Source organism: Arachis hypogaea, chromosome 11 (genome assembly GCF_003086295.3).
Source record: "Arachis hypogaea cultivar Tifrunner chromosome 11, arahy.Tifrunner.gnm2.J5K5, whole genome shotgun sequence".
NCBI classification, from domain to species: Eukaryota; Viridiplantae; Streptophyta; class Magnoliopsida; order Fabales; family Fabaceae; genus Arachis; species Arachis hypogaea.
Window position 1 is genome coordinate 80,188,307 of NC_092046.1, and position 23,167 is coordinate 80,211,473.

Here is a 23,167-nt window from a genome sequence, read left to right on the forward strand (position 1 = left end):
ATCTTAGTTTTCCATGATTAGTTCCATTTTGTTGTTTTTCATCATTAAAAATTCAAAAAAATTTTCAAAATTACGTCTTTTCAAGTCAATAATACAGAGAATTAAAGATTCAGAACATACAGCAAAGGAATTACAGAGAAAAAAAGGAAAACTGGCGTTTAAATGCCAGCCAGGGTACCTGGCTGGGCATTAAACGCCCAAAAGGGTAGTGTTTTGGGCGTTAAACGCCAGAATGGATACCATTCTGGGCGTTTAACGCTAGAACAACACAAGGGAGGTAAGTTAGTTTTTAATTCAAATCTTTTTCAAATTTTCATAATTTTTCAAAATCAAATCTTTTTCAAATCATTTTTTTATCATATCTTTTTCAAAATTAAAACTTTTCCGTTTTTCTCTAACTATTTTCAAAAATCCTTGCTACCAATTAATGATTTGATTCAAAAATTTCAAGTTTGTTACTTCTTTGTTACGAAAGGTTCAATATTTGAATTTTAGAATCATATCTTTTAAATTTCTTGTTAGCCAAGTCCTTAATTTTAAAAATCAAATCTTTTTAAATTGATTTTCAATCATATATTCTCAATCATATCTTCTCAATCACATCTTTTTCAAAATAATTTTCAATCATATCTTTTTTATTGCTAATTTCAAAATCTTTTTCAAAATCACTTAACCACTTTCTCACTTTTAATTTTCGAAAATCATCAACCACTTTTCAAAATTCCTTTTGATTAATTTAAATATTTTTTTATTTTGTTTTCGAAAATCTCCCTCCTCACCTTTTTCTATTTAAGGACTAACACTTCTCCTCTATTAGCAATTCGGACTCTCTCCCTCTCTATAAGTTCGAATTCTCCTCTCTAGCTCATCCTTCTATTGTTCTTTTCCTCTGACACCTCAAGGAATCTCTATACTGTGACATAGAGGATTCCATACATTCTTGTTCTCTTCTCTTTCATATGAGCAGGAACAAGAACAAAGGCATTCTTGTTGAAGCTAATTCTGAACCTGAAAGGACCTTGAAGAGAAAGCTAAGAGAAGCTAAAGCACAACTCTCTGGAGAGGACCTAACAGAAATTTTCGAAAGAGAAGAAGACATGGCAGCCGAAAATAACAACAATGTCAACAATTCAAGGAAGATTCTTGGTGACTTCATTGCACCTTCTTCTGATTTCTGTGAAAGGAGCATCTCAATTCCTGCCATTGGAGCAAACTACTTTGAACTTAAGCCTCAATTAGTTTCTCTAATGCAACAGAATTGCAAGTATTATGGAATTCCATTGGAAGATCCTCATCTGTTTTTAACTGAATTCTTGCAAATCTGTGACACTGTTAAGACCCATGGGGTTGACCCTGAGGTCTACAGACTTATGCTCTTCCCTTTTGCTGTAAGAGACAGAGCTAGGACATGGTTGGACTCACAACCTAAAGAAAGCCTAAACTCTTGGGAAAAGCTAGTCAATGCCTTCTTGGCAAAGTTTTTTCCACCTCAAAAATTGAGTAAGCTTAGAGTGGAAGTCCAAACCTTCAGACAGAAGGAAGGCGAATCCCTCTATGAAGCTTGGGAAAGATACAAACAATTGATCAGAAGGTGTCCTTCTGACATGCTTCCAGAATGGAGCATCATATGTATATTCTATGATGGTCTATCTGAGTTGTAAAAAATGTCATTGGACCATTCTGCAGGAGGATCTCTTCATCTGAAGACGCCTGCAGAAGCCCAGGAACTTATTGAAATGGTTGCAAATAACCAGTTCATGTACACTTCTGAAAGGAATCCTGTGAATAATGGGACAACTCAGAAGAAAGGAGTTCTTGAGATTGATACTCTGAATGCCATATTGGCTCAGAATAAAATATTAACTCAGCAAGTCAATATGATTTCTCAGAGTCTGTCTGGAATGCAAGCAGCAACAGGCAGTACTAAAGAAGCATCTTCTGAAGAAAAAGCTTATGATCCTGAGGGCCCTGCAATGGAAGAGGTGAATTACATGGGAGAACCCTATGGAAACACCTATAATCCTTCATGGAGAAATCATCCAAATCTCTCATGGAAGGACCAACAGAAGCCTCAACAAGGCTTCAACAACAATAATGGTGGAAGAAATAGGTTTAGCAATAGCAAGCCTTTTCCATCATCTTCTCAGCAACAGACAGAGAATTCTGAGCAGAGTCTCTCTAGCTTAGCAGCCATAGCCTCTGATCTATCTAAAACCACACTAAGTTTCATGACTGAAACAAGGTCCTCCATTAGAAATTTGGAGGCACGGATGGGTCAGCTGAGTAAGAAATTTACTAAACTCCCTCCTAGTGCACTCCCAAGAAATACAGAAGAGAATCCCAAGAGAGAGTGCAAGGCCATAAACACGTCCCACATGGCCGAATGAATAGAGGATGGAAAGGCAGTGATTTCCACTGAGGAAGAACTCAATGAATGTCCACTGGCCTCCAAGGAGTTCCCTAATGAGGAACCAAAGGAATCTAAGGCCCATATAGAGACCATAGAGATTCCACTGAACCTACTTCAGCCATTCATGAGCAATGATGAATATTCTTCCTCTGAAGAGGATGAATATATTGCTGAAGAGCAAGTTGCTAAGTACCTTGGAGCAATCATGAAGCTGAATACCAAGTTATTTGGTATAAGACTTGGGAGGATGAACCTCCATTGCTCATCAATGAACTGAATACCTTGGTTATGCAGAAATTACCTCAGAAGAAACCGGACCCCGAAAAATTCTTAATACCTTGTACCCTAGGCACCATGACCTTTGAGAAGGCTCTGTGTAACCTATGGTCAAGTATAAACCTCATGCCCCTCTCTGTAATGGAGAAACTATGGATCTTTGAGGTGCAAGCTGCAAGAATCTCACTAGAGATGGCAGACAATTCAAGAAAACAGGCTTATGGACTTGTAGAGGATGTCTTGGTGAAGGTCGAAGGCCAGTACATCCCTGTTGATTTCATAATCTTGGAAACTGGGAAGAATATGGATGAATCCATCATCCTTGGCAACTCTTCCTAGCCACAGCAAAAGCTGTGGTTGATGTTGACAGAAGAGAGCTGGTCATTCAAGTGAATGAAGAATGCTTTGTGTTTAAGGCTCAAGGATCTCCTTATGCACACATTGAGAAGAAGCATGACAAGCTTCTCTCAATGAAGAGTCAAACAGAGCCCCCACATTCAAACTCTAAGTTTGGTGTTGGGAAGCCATCATTATGCTCTGAGTACCTGTGAGGCTCCATGAGAGCCCACTGTCAAGCTATTGACATTAAAGAAGTGCTTGTTGAGAGGCAACCCAATTTTATTCAATTATATCTATTTATTTTCTATTGTTATTTTATATTTTCTTTAGGTTGATGATCATGTGAACTCACAAAACAACTGAAAAAGCAAAAACAGAATAAAAAAATAGCATTAAAATAGCACACCCTGGAGGATGATCTTACTGGCGTTTAAACGCCAGTAAGGGTAGCAGAATGGGCGTTAAACGCCCAGTCTGGCACCATTCTGGGCGTTTAATGCCAGAAAAGGCACTAGACTGGCGTTTAACGCCAGAAAAGGGCAACAAGCTAGCGTTTAAACGCCAGAAAGGGAAGAAAAGCTGGCGTTAAATGCCAGAAATGGGCAGCAACCTGGCGTTTAACGCCAGAATTGGCACTCCAAGGGGCGTTTACACGCCAACATGGTGCAGGGTTGAGAAATCCTTGACACCTCAGGATCTGTGGACCCCACAGGATCCTAACCTACCTCAACTCTCTCTCTCTCTCTTCTTCACACCTTTCCATAACACTCTTTTCTAAATACTCCTCACCAATTAATTGCCTCCATTTCCCTTCCCTATCACCTCTTCACCAATCACCTCTACCCACTCTTCCCCAAAATCCCTACCCACCTCACAATTCAATTTCAAATACTTTCCCTCCCAAACCCAACCCCTAATACACGAACCCTACCCATCTCTCCACTCCTATATAAACCCCTCAACCCTCCTTTATTTTCACACATCATAAACACTTCTTTCCCCCTTGGCTGAACCACTCACACCTCTCCATCTCCTCCATTTTCTTCTTCTTCTACTCACTTCTTTCTTCTTTTGCTCGAGGACGAGCAAACCTTCTAAGTTTGGTGTGGTAAAAGCGTTGCTTTTTATTTTTCCATAACCATTTATGGCAACTAAGGCCGGAGAAACCACTAGAAAGAGGAAAGGGAAGGCAAAAGCTTCCACCTCCGAGTCATGGGAGATGGAGAGATTTATCTCAAAGGTCCATCAAGACCACTTCTATGAAGTTGTGGCCAAGAAGAAGGTGATCCCTAAGCTCCCTTTCAAGAATATCCAGAAATCCGACATGAGATTCGAAGAAGAGGTTGGGAAATTCTCACCAACCCCATTCAACAAGTCGGGATCTTAATGGTTCAAAAGTTCTATGCTAATACATGGATCACCAAAAACCATGATCAAAGGGTGAACCCGGACCCAAAGAATTGGCTTACAATGGTTCGGGGGAAATACTTAGATTTTCGTCCAGAAAATGTAAGGTTGGCATTCAACTTGCCAATGATGCAAGGAGATGCACGCCCCTAAACTAGAAGGGTCAACTTTGATCAAAGGTTGGACCAAGTCCTCATGGACATATGTGTGGAAGGAGCTCAGTGGAAAAGAGACTCCAAAGGCAAGCCGGTTCAATTGAGAAGGCATGACCTTAAACTAGTGGCTAGGGGATGGTTGGAGTTCATCCAATGCTCAATCATTCCCACTAGCAACCGGTCTGAAGTTACTATAGACCGGGCTATCATGATCCATAGCATCATGAATGGAGAGGAAGTAGAAATTCATGAAGTTATATCCATAGAACTCTACAAGGTGGCAGACAAGTCCTTTACTTTGGCAAGGTTAGTCTTCCCTCATCTCATTTATCACCTCTGCAATTCAGCTAGAATTGACATAGAGGAAGACATCCTCATTGATGAGGACAAGCCCATCACTAAGAAAAGGATGGAGCAAACAAGAGAGCCCACTCATGGACCTCACAAGAGCATGAGGAAATTTCTCCTCATGAAATCCCTGAGATGCCTCAAGGGATGCACTTTCCTCCCCAAAACTATTGGGAGCAAATTAACACCTCCCTAGGAGAATTAAGTTCCAACATGGGACAACTAAGGGTGGAGCACCAAGAGCATTTCATCCTCCTTCATGAAATTAGAGAAGACCAAATAGCAATGAGTGAGGAGCAACAAAGGCAAGGAAGAGACATAGAGGAGCTCAAGCGTTCCATTGGATCTTCAAGAGGAAGAACTAGTTGCCATCACTAAGGTGGACCCATTCTTTAATCTCTTTGCTCTTATTTTTCTGTTTTTCGAAAATTATGCTTTATGTTCTATCTATGTTTGTGTCTTTACTACATGATCATTAGTGTCTTAGTGTCTATGCCTTAAAGCTATGAATGTCCTATGAATCCATCACCTTTCTTAAATGAAAAATGTTTTGAATTGGAAAAGAACAAGAAGTACATGAATTTTGAATTTTAAAATAGTTTAATTATTTTGATGTGGTGGCAATACTTTTTGTTTTCTGAATGAATGCTTGAACAGTGCATAATTTTTGAATTTGTTGTTTATGAATGTTAAAATTGTTGGCTCTTGAAAGAATGATGAAAAAGGAGAAATGTTATTTGGTAATCTGAAAAATCATAAAATTGATTCTTGAAGCAAGAAAAAGCAGTGAAAAAAATGGCGAAAAAAAAAAAGAAAAAGAAAGAAAAAGAAAAAGCAAGAAGAAAAAGCCAGTAACCCTTTAAACCAAAAGGCAAGGGTAAAGAGGATCCAAGGCTTTGAGCATTAATGGATAGGAGGGCCTAAAGGAATAAAATCCTAGCCTAAGCGGCTAAACCAAGTTGTCCCTAACCATGTGCTTATGGCGTGAAGGTGTCAAGTGAAAAGCTTGAGACTAAGCGGTTAAAGTCGTGGTCCAACGCAAAAAAGTGTGCTTAAGAGCTCTGGACACCTCTAATTGGGGACTCTAGCAAAGCTGAGTCACAATCTGAAAAGGTTCACCCAGTTATTTGTCTGTGGCATTTATGTATCCGGTGGTAATACTGAAAAACAAAATGCTTAGGGTCACGGCCAAGACTTATAAAGTGACTGTGTTCAAGAATCAACATACTGAACTAGGAGAATCAATAACACTATCTGAATTCTGAATTACTATAGATGCCAATCATTCTGAACTTCAAAGGATAAAGTGACATGCCAAAACTGTTCAGAAGCAAAAAGCTAATAGCCCCGCTCATCTAATTAAGACTGATCTTCATAGATGTTTTCGGAATTTATTGTATATTCTCTTCTTTTTATCCTATTTTGTTTTTAGTTGCTTGGGGACAAGCAACAATTTAAGTTTGGTGTTGTGATGAGCGGATAATTTATACGCTTTTTGGCACTGCTTTTAGGTAGTTTTAATATAAAATAGTTAATTTTTATTATATTTTGATTAGTTTTTAAATAAAAATCACATTTCTGGACTTTACTATGAGTTTGTGTGTTTTTCTGTGATTTCAGGTATTTTCTGGCTGAAATTGAGGGACCTGAGCAAAAATCTGATTCAGAGGCTGAAAAAGGACTACAGATGCTATTGGATTCTGACATCCCTGCACTTGAAGTGGATTTTCTCAATTGCGTTTGAAAGTAGACATCCTAGGCTTTCCAGCAATATATAATAGTCCATACTTTTCCCGAGATTTGATGGCCCAAACCGGCGTTCAAAGTCAGCCTAAAATTTCTGGCGTAAAACGCCCAAACTGGCACAAAAGCTGGCGTTTAACTCCAGGAACAGCCCAAGTACGAAAAAACTTCAATGCTCAGCCCAAGCACAAACCAAGTGGGTACCGGAAGTGGATTTCTGCATCATTTACTCATTTCTGTAAACCCTAGGCTACTAGTTCATTATAAATAGGACCTTTTACTATTGTATTTTCATCTCTGGAACACATTATGTAACTTTTACGTTCTGAGACCTCCATGGGAGGCTGGCCACTCGGCCATGTCTACCCTATTTTCACTTATGTATTTTCAACGATGGAGTTTCTACACCCCATAGATTAAGGTGTGGAGCTCTGCTATTCTTCATGAATTAATTCAATTACTACTGTTTTCTATTCAATTCACGCCTACTTCTTATTCTAAGATATTCAGTCGCACCTCAACCTGATGAATGTGACGATCCGTGACACTCATCACCATTCTCACCTATGAACGCGTGCATGACAACGACTTCCGTTCTATCTGCAATAGCTTGAGTGTATATCTCTTAGCCTCCTGGTTCACGACGCATGGTTGCCTCTCCTGACAACAGAGCCTTCCATTCCGTGAGATCAGAGTCTTCATGGTATAAGCTAGAATCAATTGGCAGCATTCTTGAGATCCGGAAAGTCTAAAACTTGTCTGTGGTATTCCGAGTAGGATCTGGGTTGGGATGACTGTGACGAACTTCAGACTCGCGAGTGTTGGGCATAGTGACAGACGCAAAAGTATCAATGGATCCTATTCCAACATGAGTGAGAACGACAGATGATTAGCTGTGCAGTGACAGCGCATTTGGACCAGTTTCACTAAGAGGACAGACGGTAGCCATTGACAACGGTGATCCCCCAACATACAGCTTGCCATGGAAAGGAGTATGAATGATTGGATGAAGGCAATAGGAAAGCAGAGGTTCAGAAGCAACAAGCATCTCCATACGCTTATCTCCATACGCTTATCAAAACCTCATAACCATTTAAATCCGCCTAACTATATTTACAAGGATGACCATAGCTTGCTTCAAGACGACAATCTCCATGGGATCGACCCTTACTCACGTAAGGTATTACTTGGACGACCCAATGCACTTACTGGTCAGCTACACGGAGTTGTGTGAAAAGTGTGCGATCACGATTTCGTGTACCAAAGTCCTAAAACAAGTCCACAGTGGCATGTGCGGCAACCACCTCAGGGCGCGAGCTCTTTCCAAGAAGGTACTCTAAGCTGGTTTTTACTAGACGACCTCGCAAAAGGAAGCAACAGAGTTCGTTAAGACATGCCCCCCATGCCATAAGCACTCCAACTTTCATATCGCCCGACCCGAAGAGCTCATCTGCGTCACTTCACCATGGCCATTCACAAAGTGGGGGCTCGACCTCCTCGGACCATTTCCCCAGGGATCAGGTCAAGTCAAATTCCTCATTGTAGGAATAGACTACTTCACAAAGTAGATTGAGGCAGAGCCATTGGCCACCGTGATGAGAGAACTTTTGTGTGGTCTAGAAATTTGCGGATAAATCCTCGTTGCAAGTATAGTTTCTAAACCTTCAAAAGTCCTTTCATAAAAACATTTTGGTTGTCACAAGTATCAAACCCCTTTGAAATTGATAACCGAGTATTCAAACCTCGGGTCGTCTTCTCAAGGAATTGCAGGGAGGTATGTTCTTATTATTGGTTATGAGTTTGTAAATTGGGGTTTTGGAAGTAAGGAGGGAATATGTTATATAACAAGTAAAATAAAATAATAATAATAAAATCTCTTGGGAAGGTATAAGAAATTGGAATTCCTATCCTAGTTATCCTTATCAGGTGTGAAGAGAATTGGGTTTTAATCCCACTTGGTCAGCCTTTATTAAACAAAGGCAGGTTAAGTGGACTGATTAGCTTGACTCTCAAGTCCTAGTCAACTCCTGTGGAGAGACTAGTGTTAGAGCAATCCTAGCTCAAGCAGAATCTGTTAATTTCAATCACTTGCTGAGTTTGATAACTCAAGTACTACCAATCACTTGACCAAAGCCAAAAGGGAGAAAAATATCTAAATTAAATTAAAAGCATCAATATAAATAAAGCAAAGCAATCTTAAATCTGAAAATACCTCGAATTGCATTAATAAAAGAAATTAAATCTGGCATAGATGTTCATAAATTAAATTGAGAAAATAAATAAAAAGAACATTGAACCTGGGATCGAGAGTCACTCCTAAAACTGAGAGAAATCCTAATCCTAATCCTAAGAGAGAGGAGAGAACCTCTCTCTCTAAAAACTATATCTACTCCTAAAATTGTGAATTTGAAAGCTTGATTATGAATGGATGCATTCCCCCACTTTATAGCCTCTAATCTATGTTTTCTGGGCCGCAAACTGGGTCAGAAACAGCCCAGAATTTGCTGGTTGCGAATTCAAACACGCTGATTTTCGTCACTGCGATGCGTCCGCATGGAGCACGCAGTCGCGTCACCTAGCGTAAGGGAAACTATGGAATATTATATATCAAATCGAAGCTCCGGATGTTAGCTTTCCAACACAATTGAAACCGCATCGTTTGGATCTCTGTAGCTCAAGTTATGACTGTTTGAATGCAAAGAGGTCAGGCTGACAGCTTTGCAGTTTCTTCAACTTCTTGTACTCCTTCCACTTTTGCATGCTTCTTTTCCATCCTCCAAGCCATTCCTGCCCTATAATCTCTGAAAGCACTTAACACACATATCAAGGCATCTAATGGTAATATGAGAGGATTAATAATAAGCAAATATAAGATCAAAGAAGCATGTTTTCAATCATAGCACAAAATCAGGAAGGAGTTGTAAAACCATGCAAATAGTATGAATAAGTGGGTAAAGAGTTGATAAAATCCACTCAATTGAGCACAAGATAAACCATAAAATAGTGGTTTATCACACCGCCACTGCCCAAAGAAGTTGGAAGTTCCTATACAGAAACATCGTCACAAGGTTTGGGGTCCCATGCTCCATTACCACGAACAATGGTACTAAGTTCACCGACACGGGCTTCAGAAACCTGGTTGCTGATCTGAAAATCAAGCACCAGTTCACCTCAGTGGAATATCCACAAGCCAATGGACAGGCGGAAGCTGCCAAAAAAGTCATATTGGCAGGGTTAAAATGCAGACTTCAGAACAGAACAGGAGCCTGGGCTGAAGAGCTCCCATAAGTCCTATTGGCGTACCAGACGACACCACACTCCACCACCGGAGAATCACCCTTTCGACTTGCTTACGGAATGGAAGCAATGATTCCCGTAGAGGTAGAGGAAAGATCCCTTAGAGAGATCTTCTATAATGAGGATACCAACTCCCAAGTACAAAGGGAAGAGCTCGACCTACTTTCAGAAGTCCGAGAATGAGTTAGGATTAGAGAGGAAGTGCTAAAGCGTCGAATGGCTTCAAGGTATCACCAGAAGGTAATTCAACAAAGCTTCGCTACCGACGACCTCATTCTAATCTGAAATGATATCGGAGCAGGTCGGTCAGGAGAAGGGAAGCTAGCAGCTAACTGGAAAGGGCCATACCGAGTCACAGAAGTACTAGGAAAAGGTTCCTATAGGGTGGCCGACCTCCAAGGGAGCGAGCTCCCGAGGTCATGGCATGCCTGCAACCTAAGAAGGTACTACAGCTAGGGAAAAGGTCTCAGGCCAAGGCGCACTCTTTTTTCCCCTAAAGGATTTTTTAAGGAAGCACCAGGCCCAGATCCAAAAGCTACCCGACTAGTAGGGTAGGCCCTCATATGTACATACTCTTATTTACATTTTTCATTGTTACTTGAATAAAAATTTAAATTCCCTAAAAAGTTTCCTACTAAGACGCATTAATCTATGCTCAAAATAAACGCAAAATTCATCGCCTGAAAAGGAAAGGTCGGCAAGGTGAAGCGATAAAGCCCAAGTTAATGCAATAAGTTATAAGAAGTAACCCATATAAAGCGGCCTGACGAGGTCAAACTAAAATGGAATTACTAAAAATAAATTAAGAAGGCCCAACAGAGAAGTCGGACCAATAAAAGGATCACTACAAAGGGAACAACACCATACAAAGGCCAAAACGGTTGAAAAACCTAGGCATGAAGTGCTTAGCTAAAGGGTACAAGTTCTAAAAAGGGATGCTACTTAAACAGCGAAAGCGCGACCTCAAGACAGGGCTAAAAATTTGTCCAAATAAACTAAAAGGAAAAGGTTCTACATGAGAACGCTACCTAAAAAGTTAGTGGAAATCGACTAAAAAGCCCGAACAACAAGCCGTGAGGACGACGTCGCCAAAACAGAAGGTTGCCAACACAACTAAAACAAGGCACGGTCCAAAAAGGCAAAGGTAGAAGTTCATGGAGTGAACACTACCTCCAAGGATGTCAGCCCGGAAAAGTGCCAAACATCCAAAACCTAAGGGTATAAGAACCCTTACAGAGGTCCCTGTCACCAAACCCAAGGCCATACAAAGGTCAAGGAAACAACCTAAAAATAAAGGTACTTCGCCAAGGTCGAATATTTGTCACCAGAATACACAGACAAACACAAAATTAAAACATTAAAGGCTCAAGAGTTGCCCAAACAGCAACCCAAAAGCAAAAGTGTTTTGATTAAAAACCTAAAGTCGCTAAGAAGCAACTAATAAAGTGTCAAAGAGAACTACACAAATAGTTATAAAAAGAGTTCAAAAGGTCCACAAGCCAGACCATATCAACACATAATAAAAGAGAGATATGAAGGAGAGAATCATAAAGAGTCCATCTTCACCTCGGTTGCTACGTCCTTAGAGGCCGAAGGGATGACTAAGATCGGAACAGCTCCAACAACACCATCCGGGCCATTCAGGACCTCCACTTTAAGTTCAGGCTCAGAAGGTCCCACCTCGGAAGAAGGAGCTGCAGACGACTCGGCAGCAAGGGTTGCAGAAGCCTTAACTGTCGACACAGAAGGAGGAGCCTCATCATCATCAGGGGTAGGCACAATCTTGCCATCATCCAGAATATTATCCATGCTAAACAGACTGAGGTCGGTGTCGGGAGCAATAACTCAGACATGGGCCTTCATATTCTCATACAAAGCAGTCATACCATTCACTATATGACTGATGAGCAGATAATTTATACCCCTTTTGGCATTGTTTTTAGTATGTTTTTAGTAGGATCTAGTTACTTTTAGGGACGTTTTTATTAGTTTTTATGTTAAATTCACATTTCTAGACTTTACTATGAGTTTGTATATTTTTCTGTGATTTCAGGTATTTTCTGGCTGAAATTGAGGGACTTGAGCAAAAATCAGATTCAGAGGTTGAAAAAGGACTGCTGATGCTGTTTGATTTTGACCTTCCTGCACTCAAAGTGGATTTTCTGGAGCTACAGAAGTCAAAATGGCGCGTTCTCAACGGCGTTGGAAAGTAGACATCTAGGGCTTTCCATCAATATATAATAGTTTATACTTTGAGTAAGGATTGATGACGTAAACTGGCGTTCAATGTCAGTTCCATGCTGCAGTCTGGCGTCCAGCGCCAGAAACAAGTTGCAAAGTGGAGTTCAACACCAGAAACACGTTACAAACTGGCGTTCAACTCCACGAATGACCTCTCCACGTGTAAACTTCAAGCTCAGCCCAAGCACACACCAAGTGGGCCCCGGAAGTGGATTTCTACATCATTTACTCAATTCTGTAAACCCTAGTAACTAGTTTAGTATAAATAGGACTTTTTACTATTGTATTTACATCTGATAATCTTAGGATTTTTAGTTCAACTTTGGATCATATTGATCACGTTTGGGGGCTGGCCATTCGGCCATGCCTGGACCTTCATCACTTATGTATTTTCAACGGTAGAGTTTCTGCACTCCATAGATTAAGGTGTAGAGCTCTGCTGTTCCTCATGATTTAATGCAAAGTACTACTGTTTTTCTATTCAATTCAACTTATTCCGCTTCTAAGATATCCATTCGCACCCAAGAACATGATGAATGTGATGATTATGTGACGCTCATCATCATTTTCACTTATGAACGCGTGCCTGACAAACACTTCCGTTCTACATGCAAACAAGCTAGAATGAGTATCTCTTAGATATCTAATACAGAGGACCGAGTCCGAGATATTAGAATCTTCGTGGTATAAGTTAGAACCCATGGATGGCCATTCCTGAGATCCAGAAAGTCTAAACCTTGTCTGTGGTATTCCGAGTAGGATTTGGGAAGGGATGGCTGTGACGAACTTCAAACTCGCGAGTGCTGGGCGTAGTGACAGACGCAAAAGGAGGGTGAATCCTATTCCAGTATGATCGAGAACCTCCAGATGATTAGTCGTGCCATGACAGAGCATTTGGACCTTTTTCACAGAGAGGATGGGATGTAGCCATTGACAACGGTGATGCCTTACAAAAAGCTTGCCATGGAAAGGAGTAGGAATGATTGGATGAAGACAGCAGGAAAGCAGAGGTTCAGAGGAACGAAAGCATCTCTATACGCTTATCTGAAATTCTCACCAATGATTTACATAAGTATTTCTATCTTTATTTTCTGTTTATTTATTATTATTATTCGAAAACTCCATAATCATTTGATATCCGCCTGACTGAGATTTACAAGATGACCATAGCTTGCTTCATACCAACAATCTCCGTGGGATCGACCCTTACTCACGTAAGGTTTTACTACTTGGACGACCCAGTGCACTTGCTGGTTAGTTGTATCGAACTTGTGACAAATTATGAATTAAGATTAGAGCACCAAGTTTTTGGAGCCATTACCAGGGATCACAATTTCGTGCACCAAGTTTTTTGGCGCCGTTGCCGGGGATTGTTCGAGTTTGGACAACTGACGGTTCATCTTGTTGCTCAGATTAGGTAATTTTCTTTTTGTTTTATTTTCAAAAAAAAAAAATTCAAAAATCTTTCAAAAAAATTTTCCCTTTGTTTTCGAAAATTATTTTAAAATTTTTAAGAATGAATTCTAAAGTTTCAAAATGGTATGCTGAAGTTTGGCTGGCCATCAAGCTTTAGACTAACCTGGTATGATTCCTGGAATCTTGATTGAGGACTTTGAATTCATTGCTTCCTTTTCCCTATATGTTTTCAAAAAAATAAAAAAATAAAAATATACAAAAATCCAAAAAAATTAATAAAATCATAAAAATCAAAAATATTTTATGTTGTTTGTTTGAGTTTTGAGTCAATTTTTAAGTTTGGTGTCAATTGCATATTTTTATTTTCTAAAAATTTTCGAAAATTCATGCATTCATTGTGTTCTTCATGATCTTCAAGTTGTTCTTGGTAAGTCTTCGTGTTTGATCTTCATATTTTCTTGTTTTGTGTCTTTTCTTGTTTTTCACATGCATTCTTGAATTCTTAGAGTCTAAAAATTAAAAATTTTCAAGTTTGGTGTTTGACATGTTTTCTTTTCTTGAAAATTTTTCAAAAATAAGTTCTTGGTGTTCATCTTGACATTCAAAGTGTTCTTGGTGTTCATCTTGACATTCATAGTGTTCTTGCATGCATCACATGTTTTGATCCAAAATTTTCATGCATTGAGTCAATTTTGTGTTTTTCTCTCTCATCATTAAAAATTCAAAAATAAAAAAGATATCTTTTCCTTTTTCTCTCATAAATTTTCGAAAATTTGAGTTGACTTTTTCAAAATTTTTAAAATCTAGTTGTTTCTTATGAGTCAAATCAAATTTTCAAATTGAAAATCCTATCTTTTTCAAAATCTTTTTTCAAAAATTTAATCTTTTTCATTTTTCTTATTTATTTTCGAAAATTTTAAAAATATTTTTCAAAAATCTTTTTCTTAATTTTATCTCATAATTTTCGAAAATATTATCAACAATTAATGTTTTGATTCAAAAATTTCAAGTTTGTTACTTGCTTGTTACGAAAGATTCAAACTTTAAGTTCTAGAATCATATCTTGTGATTACTTGTGAGTCAAGTCATTAATTTTGATTTTAAAATCTCAAATCTTTTTCAAACAAATCTCTTTCAATCATATCTTTTCAAACTTTGATTTCAAAATCTTTTTCTAACTTCTTATCTTTTCAAATTTAATTTTCAAATCTTCTTAATATCTTTTCAATCATATCTTTTTAATCAATTTTCAAAATAAATTTCTATCATATCTTTTTTAAATCTTATCTTTTTCAAAAATTTGATTTTAAAATATCTCTTCTAACTTCTTATCTTCTTATCTTTTCAAAATTGAATTTCAAATCTTTTTCAACTAACTAATTGACTTTTTGTTTGTTTCTTATCTCTTTAAAAACTACCTAACTAACTATCCCTCTCTAATTTTCGAAAATACCTCCCTCTTTTTAAAAAATTCTTTTTAGTTAATTAATTATTTAAATTTTAATTTTAATTTTAATTCTCCTTCAACTTCTTTTCAAAAATTAATTTTCGAAATTCCCTCTCCCCCATCTCCTTCTATTTATTTATTCATATACTAACACTTCTCCTCACCCAAAAATTCGAACCCCTTCTTCTCTTCTGAGTTCGTTTCTTCTCTTCTTCATTCTCTTTCTTCTTTTCTTCTACTCACACAAGGGAACCTCTATACTGTGGTAAAAAGGATTCCTATTATTATTTTCTAGTCCTCTTCTTTTTCACATGAGCAGGAGCAAGGACAAGAACATTCTTGTTGAAGCAGACCCAGAACCTGAAAGGACTCTGATGAGGAAACTAAGAGAAGCTAAATTACAACAATCCAGAGACAACCTTACAGAAATTTTTGAAAAGGAAGAGGAAATGGCAGCCGAAAATAATAATAATGCAAGGAGGATGCTTGGTGACTTTACTGCACCTAATTCCAATTTACATGGAAGAAGCATCTCCATCTTTGCCATTGGAGCAAACAAATTTGAGCTGAAACATCAATTAGTTTCTCTGATGCAGTAGAACTGCAAGTTTCATGGACTTTCATCTGAAGATCCTTTTCAGTTCTTAACTGTATTCTTGCAGATATGTGATACTATTAAGACTAATGGAGTAGATCCTGAAGTCTACAGGCTCATGTTTTTCTCTTTTGCTGTAAGAGACAGAGCTAGAATATGGTTGGACTCTCAACCCAAAGATAGCCTGAACTCTTGGGATAAGCTGGTCACGACTTTTTTAGCCAAGTTCTTTCCTCCTCAAAAGCTGAGTAAGCTTAGAGTAGATGTTCAATCCTTCAGACAGAAAGAAGGTGAATCCCTCTATGAAGCTTGGGAGAGATACAAGCAACTGACCAAAAAGTGTCCTTCTGACATGCTTTCAGAATGGACCATCCTGGATATATTCTATGATGGTCTGTCTGAATTAGCTAAGATGTCATTGGATACTTCTGCAGGTGGATCCATTCACCTAAAGAAAACGCCTGCAGAAGCTCAAGAACTCATTGACATGGTTGCTAATAACCAGTTCATGTACACTTCTGAGAGGAATCCTGTGAGTAATGGAATGCCTCAGAAGAAGGGAGTTCTTGAAATTGACACTCTGAATGCCATATTGGCTCAAAATAAAATATTGACTCAGCAAGTCAATATGATTTCTCAGAGTCTGAATGGAATGCAAGCTGCATCCAACAGTACTCAAGGAGCATCTTCTGAAGAAGAAGCTTATGATCTTGAGAACCCTGCAATAGCAGAGGTAAATTATATGGGTGAACCTTATGGAAACACCTATAACCCCTCATGGAGAAATCACCCAAATTTCTCATGGAAGGATCAACAAAAGCCTCAACAAGGCTTTAATAATGGTGGAAGAAACAGGTTTAACAATAGTAAACCTTTTCCATCATCCACTCAGCAACAGACAGAGAATTCTGAGCAGAATCCATCTAGCTTAGCAAATTTAGTCTCTGATCTATCTAAGGCCACTCTGAGTTTCATGAATGAAACAAGGTCATCCATTAGAAATTTGGAGGCACAAGTGGGCCAGCTGAGTAAGAAGATCACTGAAACCGCTCCTAGTGCTCTCCCAAGTAATACAGAAGAAAACATAAAAGGAGAGTGCAAGGCCATTGATATAACCATCATGTCCGAATCCAAGGAGGAAGGGGAGGACGTGAATCCCAAGGAGGAAGACCTCCTGGGACGTCCAGTGATCAATAAGGAGTTTCCCTCCGAGGAACCAAAGGACTCTGAGGCTCATCTGGAGACCATAGAGATTCCATTAAACCTCCTTATGCCATTCATGGGCTCTGATGAGTATTCCTCTTCTGAAGAGAATGAGGATGTTACTGAAGAGCAAGTTGCCAAGTTCCTTGGTGCAATCATGAAGCTAATGCCAATTTATTTGGTAATGAGACTTGGGGAGATGAACCTCCCCTGTTCACCAATGAACTAAATGCATTGGATCAACTGAGATTGCCTCAGAAGAAACAGGATCCTGGAAAGTTCCTAATACCTTGTACTATAGGCACCATGACCTTTGAAAAGGCTCTATGTGACCTTGGGTCAGGAATAAACCTCATGCCACTCTCTGTAATGGAGAAACTGGAAATCTTTGAGGTACAAGCTGCTAGAATCTCATTAGAGATGGCAGACGACTCAAGAAAAGAGGCTTATGGACAAGTAGAGGACATGCTAGTAAAGGTTGAAGGCCTTTACATCCCTGCTGATTTCATAATTCTAGACACTGGAAAGGATGAGGATGAATCCATCATCCTTGGAAGACCCTTCCTAGCCACAGCAAGAGCTGTGATTGATGTGGACAGAGGAGAATTAATCCTTCAACTAAATGAGGACAACCTTGTGTTTAAAACTTAAGGATCTCTCTCCGTAACCATGGAGATGAAGCATGAAAAGTTTCTCTCACTGCAGAGTCAACCAGAGCCCCCACAGTCAAACTCTAAGTTTGGTGTTGGGAGGCCACAACCAAACTCTAAGTTTGGTGTTGAACTCCCATATCCAAACTCTAAGTTTGGTGTTGGAAAGTCTCAACAATGCTCTGAACATCTGTGAGGCTCCATGAGAGCTCACTGTCAAGCTATTGACATTAAAGAAGCACTTGTTGGGAGGCAACCCAATTTTTATTTATCTAATTTTATTTTCATTCTTATTGTACTTTCATGTTTTATTAGGTTCATGATCATGTGGAGTCACAAAATAAATAGAAAAATTAAAAACAGAATCAAAAACAGCAGAAGAAAAATCACACCCTGGAGGAAGGGCTTATTGGCGTTTAAACGCCAGTAAGGAGCATCTGGCTGGCGTTCAACGCCAGAACAGAGCATGGATCTGGCGTTGAACGCCAGAAACAAGCAGCATCTTGGCGTTCAGACGCCAGGAATGCACACTGAGGAAAGCTGGCGCTGAACGCCAGAAACAAGCATAGAACTGGCGTTCAACGCCAGAAACATGCTGCATCTGGGCGTTGAACGCCCAGAACAAGCATCAATTCGGCGTTTAAACACTAGAATTTCATGCAAAGGCATTTGACATGCCTCAATGGTGCAGGGATGTAACTCCTTGACACCTCAGGATCTGTGGACCCCACAGGATCATCTCAGCATCTGTGGACCCCACAGGATCCCCACCTACCTCTACTCATACTCTCCCCTCTTCTCATTCATCCTCTCTTCCCAATAAACACCTGGTGCACAAAAATTACTTCACACTATGTAATTCCGCACAACTAACCAGCAAGTGCACTGGGTCGTCCAAGTAATACCTTACGTGAGTAAGGGTCGAATCCCACGGAGATTGTTGGCTTGAAGCAATCTATGGTTATCTTGTAACTCTTAGTCAGGAAAACAATTCACTTATCAAATTGAATTACGAAAAATACGAGAGTATTAAATAAATACTTATTATGCAGTAATGGAGAATATGTTGGGGTTTTGGAGATGCTTTGTCTTCTGAATTTCAGCTTTTCTCTTGTATTCCTCTTCCCTCATGCATGCAAAAGTGCAAAGTTCCTTCCATGGCAAGCTGTGTGTTGGTGGATCACCGTTGTTAATGGCTACCATCCATCCTCTCAGTGAAAAGGGTCCACGTGCGCTGTCACTACACGGCTAATCATCTGTCGGTTCCCACTCATGCTGGAATAGGATCTATTGATCCTTTTGTGTCTGTCACTACGCCCAACACTCGCGAGTTTGAAGCTCGTCACAGCCATCCAATCCCAGAATCCTACTCGGAATATCACAGACAAGGTTTAGACTTTCCGGATTCTCATGGATGCCGCCATCAATCTAGCATATACCACAAAGATTTTGATTAAGGAATCTAAGAGATACTCATTCAATCTGACGTAGAACGGAGGTGGTTGTCAGACACACGTTCATGGAATGAGGAAGGTGATGAGTGTCACGGATCATCACCTTCTCTATAATTAAGTGCGAATGAATATCTTAGATAGGAACACGCATGTTTGAATGGAAAACAGAAATAGTTGCATTAATTCATCGAAACACAGCAGAGCTTCTCATCCCAAACAATGGAGTTTAGAGACTCATGCCGTTAGAAGGTACAAATTTCAGATCTAAAATGTCATGAGATACAAAATAAATTTCTAAAAGTTGTTTAAATACTAAACTAGTAACCTAGGTTTACAGAAAATGAGTAAACTATGATAGATAGTACAGAAATCCACTTCTGAGGCCCACTTGGTGTGTGCTGGGGCTGAGACTAAAGCTTCTCACGTGCTTGGGCTGTTTTGGGCGTTCAACGCCAGGTTGTAACCTGTTTCTGACGTTGAACTCCAACTTGTAACCTGTTTCTAGCGCTGGATGCCAGACTGCAACATGGAACTGGCGTTGAAGGCCAGTTTACGTCGTCTATCCTTGAGCAAAGTATGGACTATTATATATTGCTGGAAAGCCCTGGATGTCTACTTTCTAACACAATTGGAAGCGCACCAATTGAACTCCTATGGCTCCATAATATTCATTCCAAGTGCAGAGAGGTTAGAATCCAACAACATCAACAATCCTTTTTCAGCCCGAATCAGATTTTTGCTCAGCTCCCTCAATTTCAGCCAGAAAATACCTGAAATTACAGAAAAGCATACAAACTCATAGTAAATTCCAGAAATATGAATTTTTCCTAGAAACTAATGAAAATATACTAAAAAATTAACTAAAACATCCTAAAAACTACATCAAATTAACCCCAAAAAGCGTATAAAATATCCGCTCATCACAACACCAAACTTAAACTGTTGCTTCTTCCCAAGCAACTAGACAAATAAAATAGAATACAAATAAGTCATAAAGCAATAATATCTCAGAGTTTTTGAGTGAAGCTCAGATTCTAATTAGATGAGCGGGACTAGTAGCTTTTTGCTTCTGAACAGTTTTGGCATCTCACTTTATCCATTGAAGTTCAGAATGATTGGCATCTATAGGAACTTAGAATTCAGATAGTGTTATTGATTCACCTAGTTCAGTATGTTGATTCTTGAACACATCTACTTTATGAGTCTTCACCGTGGCCCTAAGCACTTTGTTTTCCAATATTACCACCGGATACATAAATGCCACAGACACAAAATTGGGTGAACCTTTTCATATTGTCACTCAGCTTTGCTAAAGTCCCCAATTAGAGGTGTCCAGGGTTCTTAAGCACACTCTGTTTTTTTGCTTTGGACCTCGACTTTAACCGCTCAGTCTCAAGTTTTCACTTGACACCTTCACGCCACAAGCACATGGTTAGGGACAGCTTGGTTTAGCCGCTTAGACCAGGATTTGGTTTCCTTAGGCCCTCCTATCCACTGATGCTCAAAGCCTTGGATCCTTTTTATTACCCTTGCCTTTTGGTTTTAAGGGCTATTGGCTTTTTCTGCTTGCTTTTTTTTTTTGCAAGCTTTGTATTCACTGCTTTTTCTTGCTTCAAGAATCATTTTTTTGATTTTTCAGATTACCAATAACATGTCTCATGTTCATCATTCTTTCAAGAGCCAACATATTTAACATTCAAGAACATCAAATTCCAAAGAAATATGCACTGTTCAAGAATTCATTCAGAAGGCAGAAAGCATTGCCACCACATGTAAACAATTAGAATTTGTTTTATTAAAAACTCGAAAAATATTACCGCCTTATTCTAAAGAAAATCTTCTATTTTATTCATGTTTAATGGTGATGAAAAAAATAAATTATAGCTTAATTGGAGATAAAATCACTACTAATTACTACTATAATTTTTAAAGTAAAACTCAAATAAGAACAATTATCACAGAGTTAAGACTAAGATTAGAACTCAACAACCTTGAGTTTGGGATGTGGATGTTCCTCTAGTCTATGGGGTGCTTGGTCCTTCCAGAGATAACTTTTGACGCTTCAGTTCCTTTAAGTCACGCCCTTGCTCTTCTTGTTCACTGAGCAGTTTGCAGAGCATACTGTTTTGATTTTGCTGTTCTTCCTTTATTTGGTCCATAGATTCTTGCAACTTGGTGACAGATGCTTCAAGCTGTTCCCAATATTCAAATTGAGGGACTTCCGGGAGGAATTCTTGCGCCCTCCTCTTGATGGGGTCATCCTGCATTTGTTGTTTTTCCATTGTGGTTTTAGTGATTGGTTGCTCCACTGAGATGTACTCCGTTATTCCCATCCTTACTCTAGCATCTTTGTAGAGCATAGAGATTAGGCTTGGATAAGTCAACCTGGCATCTTTGGAGTTCTTGTTTGCAAGTATGTAAAATTCAGATGGAATCAGTTGATGAACTTCCACTTCTTTTCCCAACATAATGCAATGGATCATCATTGCTCTTTTGACGGTGACTTCAGAACGGTTGCTAGTGGGCAATATAGAACGCCCAATGAAGTCCAGCCATCCTCTGGCGACTGGTTTGAGATCTTCTCTCTTGAGTTGATTTGGGACACCCTTGCTGCTGGTGGTCCACCTGGCTCCAGGGATGCATATATCCTCTAGAATCTTATCCAGGCCCTTGTTTGTTCTCATCATTCTCCTATTGAAGGAGTCTGGGTCATCTTTCAGCTGAGGTAGCTTAAAGATCTCCCTGATTTTGTCAGGGTGGATGTGAACAATCTTTCCTCTGACCATAGTCCGATAGTCATAGAGAGCAGTTCCAGATATTCTCTGTCTATCTGTTTGCCACAGATTAGCGTAGAATTCCTGAACCGTATTCCTTCCCACTTTCATTTCAGGATTAGCTAGGACTTCCCAGTTGCTATTTCGAATCTGCTCTTGGATCTCCATATATTCATCTTCTTTCAGATCGAACTTGACTTCCGGGATCACTGATCTTAGACCCATTATTTTGTAGTAATGGTCTGAATGTTCTTTGGTTAAGAACCTCCCTTGATTCCAAAGTGGTTTTGGAATACTCTATTTCTTGCCTCTTGGAGTGGGTTATTTTCCTTTAGGAGTCATGATCTTAGTGGGTATGGTTTAGTGATCACGGATAAACACACCAAACTTAGAGGTTTGCTTGTCCTCAAGTAAAAGAAGAGAAAGGAGATGGGTAGAAAGAGAGCTTGTGTCGAATGGTGGATGAAAGGAGGGAGGCCGAATGTGGTTTTAAAATGGAAGGGGGTGGGATTTTCGAGAAAAGATAAGATAAAAGATATGATTTAAAAAAAAGTATGATATGAAAAGATGTGAATTAAGATTGAAAAGATAAGAAAGATATTTGAAAAAGATAAATTTGGATTTTGAAAAAAATAATGTGGAGATTTGAAAAAGATATTGATGAGTTGAAAATATTTTAGAAGGAAAAGAGATAGATTTGTTTTGGAAAATTTGAAAAAGAGTTGGATTGGATTGAAAAAGAATTTGTGTTTATGGATTAAGATACATTTGATATTTTTAAAGTAGGGTTTTTAGAAATTAGGGTTCTTAGAAATCAGGGTTTGTAACATGTTTATGCAAGAAATCATGAATTGAAACATGAAAATCAAAATTAAAATGAAAAATATGAAAAAAAAAAATGAATTTACCTCCTCTCCACCATCCTGGCGTTAAACGCCCAAATGCTGCATGTTTTGGGCGTTTAACGCCCAATTGCTGCTTCTCCTGGGCGTTCAACGCCCAGCTGTTGCTTCTTTTTGGCGTTGAACGCCAGGAACTCCTTTGTCATTGGGCGTTTTCTTTAACGCCCAGGAGGCTGTAAATCTGGCGTTAAACGCCCAGAAGGAGCTTCTTTCTGGCGTTTAACGCCCAGATAGTTATCCTTACTGGCGTTTTCTTGCCAGTGAGCTTTTTCTCTCTGTTTTGCGTGCTGAATCCTTCTGTAACTCTGTGAACTTATGCAATGGACTCTTTACCTTATTAACAATGAACTTTATATAAACAAATAAAATCAAGAATAGGGCAAAATGCCAGAGAAAGTGATACCAATGGCTGGGTTGCCTCCCAACAAGCGCTTCTTTATTGTCTTTAGCTGGACCTTGCTGAGCTTTTTAATCTAGCCTCAGCCTTGAGCACTCTTGCTCAACATTACC

The 23,167-nt window shown here is 39.2% G+C and overlaps 1 non-coding gene across 1 annotated transcript; it reads right to left on the bottom strand.

The window, feature by feature from the left end:
- Nucleotides 1-15,924: 15,924 nt before the first annotated feature.
- Nucleotides 15,925-16,032, bottom strand: LOC112724361 (small nucleolar RNA R71). Its single transcript, XR_003163527.1, has one exon. It is a non-coding gene; the product is annotated as a small nucleolar RNA R71 (small nucleolar RNA).
- Between the last annotated feature and the right edge of the window lie 7,135 nt (nt 16,033-23,167).